The sequence below is a fragment of the Salmo salar genome, chromosome ssa09 (genome assembly GCF_905237065.1).
Source record: "Salmo salar chromosome ssa09, Ssal_v3.1, whole genome shotgun sequence".
Taxonomy (NCBI): domain Eukaryota; kingdom Metazoa; phylum Chordata; class Actinopteri; order Salmoniformes; family Salmonidae; genus Salmo; species Salmo salar.
The window spans coordinates 138571321-138583831 of record NC_059450.1 but is presented as its reverse complement, the minus strand read 5'-3'; the positions used below and the strand labels follow the sequence as shown (position 1 = coordinate 138583831).

At 42.4% G+C, this 12511-nt stretch overlaps 1 protein-coding gene and 1 long non-coding RNA gene across 2 annotated transcripts in view; one reads left to right on the top strand and one right to left on the bottom strand.

The window, feature by feature from the left end:
• Window positions 1-12511, top strand: part of nlk2 (nemo-like kinase, type 2) — a 96846-nt gene that overhangs the window by 65378 nt on the left and 18957 nt on the right. The gene's annotated exons all lie outside the window — the stretch shown is intronic.
• On the bottom strand, window positions 6407-12365 carry LOC123744746 (uncharacterized). The gene is made up of 3 exons (XR_006771206.1): window positions 12224-12365; window positions 9235-9382; window positions 6407-6457 (listed from the first exon to the last, which is right to left on the bottom strand). It is a non-coding gene; the product is annotated as an uncharacterized lncRNA (long non-coding RNA).

Genomic DNA, 12511 nt, shown 5'->3' with positions numbered 1-12511 from the left:
TATGTAAACTTCTGACCCACTGGAATTGTGATACAGTGAATTAAGTGAAATAATCTGTCTGTAAACAATTGTTGGAAAAATGACTTAGTAGATGTCATTTTAGTAGATGTCCTAACCGACTTGCCAAAACTATAGTTTGTTAACAAGAAATTTGTGGAGTGGTTGAAAAACGAGTTTTAATGACTCCAACCGAAGTATGTAAACTTCAGACTTCAACTGTGTATGTATGTATGTATGTACGTACGTTTTTTTTTCCAACAATTGTTTACAGACAGATTATTTCACTTATAATTCACATACGTACGTACATACATACATACATACATACATACATACATACATACATACATACATACATACATACACAGTTGAAGTCGGAAGTTTACATATGTATGTACGTACGTACGTACATGCATACATACATGCATACATGCATACATACACAGTTTATGTACGTACCAGTCAAAGTTTAGACACACCTACTCATTGATGGGTTTTTCTTTATTTTTACTATTTTCTACATTGTAGAATAATAGTGAAGACATCAAAACTATGAAATAACACATATGGAGTCATGTAGTAACAACGTGTTAAACAAATAGATTCTTCAAAGTAGCCACCCTTTGCCTTGATGACAGCTTTGTTCACTCTTGGCATACTCTCAAACAGCTTCACCTGGAATGCTTTTCCAACAGTCTTGGAGTTCCCACATATGCTGAGCACTTGTTGGCTGCTTTTCCTTCACTCTGCGGTCCAACTCATCCCAAACCATCTTAATTAGGTTGAGGTCAAGTGATGTGGAGGCCAGGTCATCTGATGCCACACTCCATCACACTCCTTCTTGGTCAAATAGCCCTTACACAGCCTGGAGGTGTGTTGGGTCATTGTCCTGTTGAAAAACAAATGATAGTTCCACTAAACGCAAACCAGATTGGATGGCGTATCGCTGCTGAATGCTGTGGTAGAAATGCGGCTTAATTGTGCCTTGAATTCTAATTTCTAAATAAATCACCAACAGTGTCACCAGCAAAGCACCCACACCATCAAATGCTTTCCTGGTGACACTGTAGGTGATTTACGGTGGGAACCACACATGCGGAGATCCTCCGTTCATCTACTCTGCATCTCACAAAGACACGGCGGTTGGAACCTAAAATCTCATTAGACCAAAGGACAGATTTCCACCAGTCTAATGTCCATTGCTCATGTTTCTTGGCCAAAACAAGTCTCTTCTTCTTATTGGTGTCGCTTTAGTATAGTGGTTTCTTTGCAGCAATTCAACCATGATGGCCTGACATGACATGATTGCCTGACATTGTTGCAACCCCCTATACCAGCCTGTTCAACCTCTCTTTCGTATCGTCCGAGATCCCTAAAGATTGGAATGCTGCCGCGGTCATCCCCCTCTTCAAAGGGGGTGACACCCTAGATCCAAACTGTTAGACCTATTTCCATCCTGCCCTACCTATCTAAAGTCTTCGAAAGCCAAGTTAATAAACAGATCACTGACCATTTTGAATCCCACCGTACCTTCTCCGCTGTGCAATCCGGTTTCCGAGCCGGTCACGGGTGCACCTCAGCCACGCTCAAGGTACTAAACGATATCATAACCGCCATCGATAAAAGACAGTACTGTGCAGCCATCTTCATCGTCCTGGCCAAGGCTTTCGACTCTGTCAATCACCGTATTCTTATCGGCAGACTCAATAGCCTTGGTTTTGCTAATGACTGCCTCGCCTGGTTCACCAACTACTTTGCAGACAGAGTTCAATGTGTCAAATCGGAGGGCATGTTGTCCAGACCTCTGGCAGTCTCTATGGGACGACCACAGGGTTCAATTCTCAGGCCGACTCTTTTCTCTGTATATATCAATGATGTCGCTCTTGCTGCGGGCGATTCCCTGATCCACCTCTATGCAGACGACACCATTCTGTATACTTCTGGCCCTTCCTTGGACACTGTGTTAACAAACCTCCAAACGAGCTTCAATGCAATACAACACTCCTTCTGTGGCCCTAACTGTTCTTAAACGCTAGTAAAACCAAATGCATGATTTTCAACCGTTCGCTGCCATCATATGCTCATTTATCACTCCAGTGTTAATCTGCTAAATTGAAAATTATTCCCTCCTATGGCCTATTTATTGCCTACCTCCTCATGCCTTTTGCACACACTGTATATAGCCTTTTTTCTACTGTGTCATTGACTTATTGTTTACTCCATGTGTAACTCTGTGTTGTTGTCTGTGTCACACTGCTTTGCTTTATCTTGGCCAGGTCGCAGTTATAAATGAGAACTTGTTCTCAACTAGCCTACCTGGTTAAATAAAGGTGAAATAAAAAAAATAAAAAATAAATCATGCAGTTGATGTTGAGATGTGTCTGTTACTTGAACTTTGTAACATTTATTTGGGCTGCAATAACTGAGGTACAGTCAACTCTAATGAACTCCTGGTTCCTCATGAGAGCCAGTTTCATCGTAGAGCTTGATGATTTTTGCGGCTGCACTTGAAGAAACCTTCAACGTTATTGAAATTTTCCGTGTTGACTGACCTTCATGTTTTAAAGCAATGATGCTTATTTGAGCTGTTCTTGCCATAATATTGTCTTGGTCTTTTACCAAATAGGGCTATCGTCTGTATACCAACCTTACCTTGTCACAACACAACTGATTGGCTCAAACGCATTAGGTGTCTGTACTCAGCTCTGGTGAGTTCCTGGCCAAGTCAAGCACTGCTTCTTATCCCTTTCGCAAGTAGCCTACATCTGTGTCTGTCCCAAGCTCACTGGCGCGGGAAACTCTGAGGGCCCTGAATATTTTATCCAATGCTACAAGTTCGCTAGTGCAAGCTTCTGGCTGGACCCAAGTTAATAGTTGATACAATGATTCAAGTTCATTGCAGACAAGCCATGCTTAGCCAATGTGATTTATAGGATATTTATTTTTATCGGGATATTTTCTACCTGCATGCTGCAGTTTTTATTTATTGGCTTTATGTAGGCTATTTTTACATAGTTGGCAATGGGAATAGAAGTTACAAACCTAAAAAGTATCATTTTCATAGTATTTGATTAACCACATGACAATGATTTTGAGATATGAAGACGTTATTATAAATAAATGAAACTATTCCACAAATGTGCAGATGAAAACCATAACGGGCACGCAGATCAGTAGAAATGGTGAAATAAATTGCCATTCCACATGAGAAAGGTTGCCGACTCCTCGTGCAGCCCATTACCGGCAACTTCAGGAGAGTAATGGCAGAATCTGTGAAAGCCAGCAGGAGCAGGAGGAGAATGGTTGGGTCAGGTGAAGTTTTCTTTCTTCTGGTTATCTAGATATCTGGCTCTCTCTTGTGTTTTATTTCAACAGTCAGCTTAAAGTATCAGACAAGCTCCATGCATATATAGTTGACTTTATTAAAACACATACGGTGTGTCTATATATGGAAAAATACACGTTTAAACATTTCGACCAATCAATTGGTTGAAAGAACAGATTACTTTTGGTCACCAAGATTTGTCTTGTCAGGGACAGCCCTGGTGTGTGTGTGTGTGTGTGTGAGTGTGATCCTACAGTCCTCTGGAGCTCTTGTCTTCATTACTAAGGCTTGACAGATTTGCGTAAGTGGGTCGGGTCTCTGTGAATGGAATGACATAGCTAGTAACCAGCCAATGGTTGATTGGTATTGGGTGTGTGTTCTGTGAGTCTTCCATGTCTGATTTGGGCAGATGGTATCCTGCAGGGAACAGGAACTGCAGAGCAAGCACTGTGCCTTTGCCCCCTGCCTCCCATCGACCCACAAGCCAGGCCACTCTTATACCTCCTTGCCATCTCCCTACCCCGTGTTGTGTGTGTGTGTGGGTGCATGCATACGGCCACCACCCACCCCCACCATCACTGTAAGCAAACGCTGACATTTAGATGACCTTGTCACTCGACGCTCCCTCCCATGTGTGTGTCTCCTGCAGGCTAGGCAATGCGTGGAGCAGGATGTTTTAATCATGTCTATCGACTGACGTTTAGATTACAGACCTGGGGCCGGTAGGGACAGCATATGGAGAGGAGGGAGGGTTAGGGGAGTGATGGGGGATGTGGGTTGGAGGATGGTGGTGGGGTGCGAGCCAAAAGGGATCATGTTTCCTGCCACCAGTGCAGTCCCAGGACACATTGTGCCATCATGCGGTTGAGGTGGGAGGGAGGGGGCTTGACGGTAGTCTGAAAAAGTGTATGACGCTCACAGAAATGCAGTGGTAGGAAATATATTAGCATCTGGAGTTAATCTTACACCCCCAACAATCATGTTGGTCCTCCACCTGCAGGGTGGCTGTTCATCTGAATCCCCCTCCCTGATTCTCACGATTCTAAATGTATTGCAATTCAATACTGTGTATTTATTACGATTCGATGTTGCAAAAATATTGCTAACCATATGTCTGCTGCAGAGTGATGAGAGAGTCATGAAAACAAATTGGCTCTCTATTTAAAAAGAATATGGAGAACAAGCTTTGAGTTTTGGTGGAGGTACAGCAAACTAGCACAAAAATAATATTGTGATATTGTGAAAACAATATGATACAGTATATCATCAAAAATAATATCCTGATATGTAACTATGGATTCTTTTCCCCCATCACTACCAACCATGCTCTACCTGCAGGGTGGCTGTTCAGTGGCTGATTTACACCTTTCTGTGGATGATTATTCACAAGTTGATCACATTCAGTACATAACATCTCTGTAAAAGCCCTGGTTTTAGCTGTTCCTTCAGATGCAAGTTCAAAGCGTACAACATGCAGCCAGAGGTCAACACACACTTGAAGGTTTTTTGGAGAGTTTGGCGAGCTACGTATTCTCGTAAGAGGACAGGGTCTTTGTGAAGATCAGAGAGGTGGAGAGAATGAAGCATCACAGAGAGCCCCTGCCCTCCTCATCCCCCCATTCTTTTCCCTCTGGAGGAGGTGAAGGACCTGCGAGAGGTGGATGAGAGGGCACAGGAGAGAGGGTGAGAGGTTGACCAAGGAGCTTTGAAGAGGGAAGAAGGGGTTCCTTTTTACGCAATGGGTGTCTGGGGTTTTGGAGCTTGGGAGGGAAGGATGGGGGGGAAGAGAGAAGTGAAACATGGCAGAAGGAGCGAGTTCCGCTTTTAAAGACAAGGTTTTCCGAGCTGAATCAGCGACGTCATTACATCTGTTTATTCTCCCAGACAGCGAGAACGTCCACAGAGAAGTACAGGCACTCGGGCTGCTTCTCACTAACCTAATGTAGATTCCTCTCCTTCTCACTAACCTAATGTAGATTCCTCTCCTTCTCACTAACCTAATGGAGATTCCTCTCCTTCTCACTAACCTAATGGAGATTCCTCTCCTTCTCACTAACCTAATGGAGATTCCTCTCCTTCTCACTAACCTAATGGAGATTCCTCTCCTTCTCACTAACCTAATGGAGATTCCTCTTCTTCTCACTAACCTAATGGAGATTCCTCTCCTCTCCTTCTCACTAACCTAATGGAGATTCCTCTCCTCTCCTTCTCACTAACCTAATGGAGATTCCTCTCCTTCTCACTAACCTAATGTAGATTCCTCTCCTTCTCACTAACCTAATGGAGATCCCTCTCCTTCTCACTAACCTAATGGAGATTCCTCTCCTTCTCACTAACCTAATGGAGATTTCTCTTCTTCTCACTAACCTCTCTTTCTCACTAACCTAATGTAGATGCCTCTCCTCTTCCTCACTAACCTAATGGAGATTTCTCTTCTTCTCACTAACCTCTCTTTCTCACTAACCTAATGTAGATGCCTCTCCTCTTCCTCACTAACCTAATGTAGATTTCTCTTCTTCTCACTAACCTCTCTTTCTCACTAACCTAATGTAGATGCCTCTCCTCTTCCTCACTAACCTAATGTAGATTCCTCTCCTCTCCTTCTCACTAATCTAATGTAGATTCCTCTCCTCTCCTTCTCACTAACCTAATGTAGATTCCTCTCCTTCTCACTAACCTAATGTAGATTCCTCTCCTTCTCACTAACCTAATGTAGATTCCTCTCCTCTTCTTCTCACTAACCTAATGGAGATTCCTCTTCTTCTCACTAACCTAATGTAGATTCCTCTCCTTCTCACTAACCTAATGTAGATTCCTCTCCTTCTCACTAACCTAATGGAGATCCCTCTCCTTCTCACTAACCTAATGGAGATTCCTCTCCTTCTCACTAACCTAATGGAGATTTCTCTTCTTCTCACTAACCTCTCTTTCTCACTAACCTAATGTAGATGCCTCTCCTCTTCCTCACTAACCTAATGGAGATTTCTCTTCTTCTCACTAACCTCTCTTTCTCACTAACCTAATGTAGATGCCTCTCCTCTTCCTCACTAACCTAATGTAGATTTCTCTTCTTCTCACTAACCTCTCTTTCTCACTAACCTAATGTAGATGCCTCTCCTCTTCCTCACTAACCTAATGTAGATTCCTCTCCTCTCCTTCTCACTAATCTAATGTAGATTCCTCTCCTCTCCTTCTCACTAACCTAATGTAGATTCCTCTCCTTCTCACTAACCTAATGTAGATTCCTCTCCTTCTCACTAACCTAATGTAGATTCCTCTCCTCTTCTTCTCACTAACCTAATGTAGATTCCTCTCCTCTTCTTCTCACTAACCTAATGTAGATTCCTCTCCTTCTCACTAACCTAATGTAGATTCCTCTCCTCTTCTTCTCACTAACCTAATGTAGATTCCTCTTTCTAACTAACCTAATGGAGATTCCTCTCCTTCTCACTAACCTAATGTAGATTCCTCTCCTTCTCACTAATCTAATGTAGATTCCTCTCCTCTTCTCACTAACCTAATGGAGATTCCTCTCCTTCTCACTAACCTCTTCTTCTCACTAACCTAATGTAGATTCCTCTCCTTCTCACTAACCTAATGTAGATTCCTCTCCTCTCCTTCTCACTAACCTAATGGAGATTCCTCTCCTTCTCACTAACCTAATGTAGATTCCTCTCCTTCTCACTAACCTAATGTAGATTCCTCTCCTCTCCTTCTCACTAACCTAATGGAGATTCCTCTCCTTCTCACTAACCTAATGTAGATTCCTCTCCTTCTCACTAATCTAATGTAGATTCCTCTCCTCTCCTTCTCACTAACCTAATGTAGATTCCTCTCCTCTCCTTCTCACTAACCTAATGTAGATTCCTCTCCTCTCCTTCTCACTAACCTAATGTAGATTCCTCTCCTCTCCTTCTCACTAACCTAATGTAGATTCCTCTCCTTCTCACTAACCTAATGTAGATTCCTCTCCTTCTCACTAACCTAATGTAGATTCCTCTCCTCTCCTTCTCACTAACCTAATGTAGATTCCTCTCTTTCTAACTAACCTAATGTAGATGCCTCTCCTCTCCTTCTCACTAACCTAATGTAGATTCCTCTCCTCTCCTTCTCACTAACCTAATGTAGATTCCTCTCCTCTCCTTCTCACTAACCTAATGTAGATTCCTCTCCTTCTCACTAACCTAATGTAGATTCCTCTCCTTCTCACTAACCTAATGTAGATGCCTCTCCTCTTCTTCTCACTAACCTAATGTAGATTCCTCTCCTCTCCTTCTCACTAACCTAATGGAGATTCCTCTTCTTCTCACTAACCTAATGTAGATTCCTCTCTTTCTCACTAACCTAATGTAGATGCCTCTCTTTCTCACTAACCTAATGTAGATTCCTCTCCTTCTCACTAATCTAATGTAGATTCCTCTCCTCTCCTTCTCACTAACCTAATGTAGATTCCTCTCCTCTCCTTCTCACTAACCTAATGTAGATTCCTCTCCTCTCCTTCTCACTAACCTAATGTAGATTCCTCTCCTTCTCACTAACCTAATGTAGATTCCTCTCCTTCTCACTAACCTAATGTAGATTCCTCTCCTCTCCTTCTCACTAACCTAATGTAGATTCCTCTCTTTCTAACTAACCTAATGTAGATGCCTCTCCTCTCCTTCTCACTAACCTAATGTAGATTCCTCTCCTCTCCTTCTCACTAACCTAATGTAGATCCTCTCCTCTCCTTCTCACTAACCTAATGTAGATTCCTCTCCTTCTCACTAACCTAATGTAGATTCCTCTCCTTCTCACTAACCTAATGTAGATGCCTCTCCTCTTCTTCTCACTAACCTAATGTAGATTCCTCTCCTCTCCTTCTCACTAACCTAATGTAGATTCCTCTTCTTCTCACTAACCTAATGTAGATTCCTCTCCTTCTCACTAATCTAATGTAGATTCCTCTCCTTCTCACTAACCTAATGTAGATTCCTCTTCTTCTCACTAACCTAATGGAGATTCCTCTCCTTCTCACTAACCTAATGTAGATTCCTCTCCTTCTCACTAACCTAATGGAGATTCCTCTCCTTCTCACTAACCTAATGTAGATTCCTCTTCTTCTCACTAACCTAATGTAGATTCCTCTCCTTCTCACTAACCTAATGTAGATTCCTCTTATTCTCACTAATCTAATGTAGATTCCTCTCCTCTCCTTCTCACTAACCTAATATAGATTTCTCTCTTTCTCACTAATCTAATGTAGATTCCTCTCCTCTCCTTCTCACTAACCTAATATAGATTCCTCTTCTTCTCACTAACCTAATATAGATTCCTCTTCTTCTCACTAACCTAATGTAGATTCCTCTCCTCTCCTTCTCACTAACCTAATGTAGATCCTTCTCCTCTCCTTCTCACTAATCTAATGGAGCTCCCTCTCCTCTCGTGTCCTCGCTGCTTCTCACTACTGTAATGGAGCTTCCTCTCCTCATTACTCGAATGAAGCTTCCTCTCCTTCTCACTACTCTAATGGAGCTTCCTGTCCTCAACAGCTCTCTTTCATCTGTACTGGTGTGAGAGAACAAGACGGGCAAGCGCAAATTCCAGGTCGTCATCCACCATATCACTTCACCCCTACTCTGTTTTCAGAGCAAGCTGTAGATGAGGGAGAGAGGAGATGAGAAGAGGACACGACTTTAGAGTCTTGGGATGCACCCTGGGCCATCCATAAAAGGACTGCAATAACTGGTCCAGTCATATGAGATGTATAGGGGAAAATAGAACACACCAGGTTGCTAGCCCTCACCCACCCTGCTATGGAGGCTTAGACAGGTCAATACCCCATCCCAAATGAGTTTAGAAATCAGAGAAGGTCTTGAAAGCTGCTAAGCACACCCTCGCCACACTCACGCACGCGCACACACACTGTGTACCTAATGTAGATTTCTCTTCTTCTCACTAACCTCTCTTTCTCACTAACCTAATGTAGATGCCTCTCCTCTTCCTCACTAACCTAATGTAGATTCCTCTCCTCTCCTTCTCACTAACCTAATGTAGATGCCTCTCCTCTTCCTCACTAACCTAATGTAGATTCCTCTCCTCTTCTTCTCACTAACCTAATGTCGATTTCTCTTCTTCTCACTAACCTAATGTAGATTCCTCTCCTCTTCTTCTCACTAACCTAATGTAGATTCCTCTCCTCTTCTTCTCACTAACCTAATGTAGATTCCTCTCCTCTTCTTCTCACTAACCTAATGTAGATTCCTCTCCTTCTCACTAACCTAATGTAGATTCCTCTCCTTTCCTTCTCACTAACCTAATGTAGATTCCTCTCCTTCTCACTAACCTAATGTAGATTCCTCTCCTTCTCACTAACCTAATGTAGATTCCTCTCCTTCTCACTAACCTAATGGAGATTCCTCTCCTCTTCTTCTCACTAACCTAATGTAGATTCCTCTCCTCTTCTTCTCACTAACCTAATGTAGATTCCTCTCCTTCTCACTAACCTAATGTAGATTCCTCTTCTTCTCACTAATCTAATGTAGATTCCTCTCCTCTTCCTCACTAACCTAATGTAGATTCCTCTCCTTCTCACTAACCTAATGTAGATTCCTCTCCTCTTCTTCTCACTAACCTAATGTAGATTCCTCCTCTTCTTCTCACTAACCTAATGTAGATTCCTCTCCTCTCCTTCTCACTAACCTAATGTAGATTCCTCTCCTTCTCACTAACCTAATGTAGATTCCTCTCCTCTTCTTCTCACTAACCTAATGTAGATTCCTCTCCTTCTCACTAATCTAATGTAGATTCCTCTCCTTCTCACTAACCTAATGTAGATTCCTCTTCTTCTCACTAACCTAATGTAGATTCCTCTCCTCTCCTTCTCACTAACCTAATGTAGATTCCTCTTCTTCTCACTAACCTAATGTAGATTCCTCTTCTTCTCACTAACCTAATGTAGATTCCTCTTCTTCTCACTAACCTAATGTAGATTCCTCTCCTCTCCTTCTCACTAACCTAATGTAGATTCCTCTTCTTCTCACTAACCTAATGTAGATTCCTCTTCTTCTCACTAACCTAATGTAGATTCCTCTTCTTCTCACTAACCTAATGTAGATTCCTCTCCTTCTCACTAACCTAATGTAGATTCCTCTTCTTCTCACTAACCTAATGGAGATTCCTCTCCTTCTCACTAACCTAATGGAGATTCCTCTCCTTCTCACTAACCTAATGTAGATTCCTCTCCTCTTCTTCTCACTAACCTAATGGAGATTCCTCTCCTTCTCACTAACCTAATGTAGATTCCTCTCCTCTTCTTCTCACTAACCTAATGGAGATTCCTCTCCTTCTCACTAACCTAATGGAGATTCCTCTCCTTCTCACTAACCTAATGTAGATTCCTCTCCTCTCTTTCTCACTAACCTAATGTAGATTCCTCTTCTTCTCACTAATCTAATGTAGATTCCTCTTCTTCTCACTAACCTAATGTAGATTCCTCTTCTTCTCACTAACCTAATGGAGATTCCTCTCCTTCTCACTAACCTAATGGAGATTCCTCTCCTTCTCACTAACCTAATGTAGATTCCTCTTCTTCTCACTAACCTAATGTAGATTCCTCTCCTTCTCACTAACCTAATGTAGATTCCTCTTCTTCTCACTAACCTAATGGAGATTCCTCTCCTTCTCACTAACCTAATGGAGATTCCTCTCCTTCTCACTAACCTAATGGAGATTCCTCTTCTTCTCACTAACCTAATGTAGATTCCTCTTCTTCTCACTAACCTAATGTAGATTCCTCTCCTTCTCACTAACCTAATGTAGATTCCTCTTCTTCTCACTAACCTAATGGAGATTCCTCTCCTTCTCACTAACCTAATGGAGATTCCTCTCCTTCTCACTAACCTAATGTAGATTCCTCTCCTCTTCTTCTCACTAACCTAATGGAGATTCCTCTCCTTCTCACTAACCTAATGGAGATTCCTCTCCTTCTCACTAACCTAATGTAGATTCCTCTCCTCTCTTTCTCACTAACCTAATGTAGATTCCTCTTCTTCTCACTAATCTAATGTAGATTCCTCTTCTTCTCACTAACCTAATGTAGATTCCTCTCCTTCTCACTAACCTAATGGAGATTCCTCTCCTTCTCACTAACCTAATGTAGATTCCTCTCCTTCTCACTAACCTAATGTAGATTCCTCTTCTTCTCACTAATCTAATGTAGATTCCTCTCCTCTCCTTCTCACTAACCTAATATAGATTTCTCTCTTTCTCACTAACCTAATGTAGATTCCTCTCCTCTCCTTCTCACTAACCTAATATAGATTTCTCTCTTTCTCACTAACCTAATGTAGATTCCTCTCCTCTCCTTCTCACTAACCTAATGTAGATTCTTCTCCTCTCCTTCTCACTAATCTAATGGAGCTCCCTCTCCTCTCGTGTCCTCGCTGCTTCTCACTACTGTAATGGAGCTTCCTCTCCTCATTACTCGAATGAAGCTTCCTCTCCTTCTCACTACTCTAATGGAGCTTCCTGTCCTCAACAGCTCTCTTTCATCTGTACTGGTGTGAGAGAACAAGACGGGCAAGCGCAAATTCCAGGTCGTCATCCACCATATCACTTCACCCCTACTCTGTTTTCAGAGCAAGCTGTAGATGAGGGAGAGAGGAGATGAGAAGAGGACACGACTTTAGAGTCTTGGGATGCACCCTGGGCCATCCATAAAAGGACTGCAATAACTGGTCCAGTCATATGAGATGTATAGGGGAAAATAGAACACACCAGGTTGCTAGCCCTCACCCACCCTGCTATGGAGGCTTAGACAGGTCAATACCCCATCCCAAATGAGTTTAGAAATCAGAGAAGGTCTTGAAAGCTGCTAAGCACACCTCGCCACACTCACGCACGCGCACACACACTGTGTACCTAATGTAGATTTCTCTTCTTCTCACTAACCTCTCTTTCTCACTAACCTAATGTAGATGCCTCTCCTCTTCCTCACTAACCTAATGTAGATTCCTCTCCTCTCCTTCTCACTAACCTAATGTAGATGCCTCTCCTCTTCCTCACTAACCTAATGTAGATTCCTCTCCTCTTCTTCTCACTAACCTAATGTCGATTTCTCTTCTTCTCACTAACCTAATGTCGATTCCTCTCCTCTTCTTCTCACTAACCTAATGTAGATTCCTCTCCTCTTCTTCTCACTAACCTAAT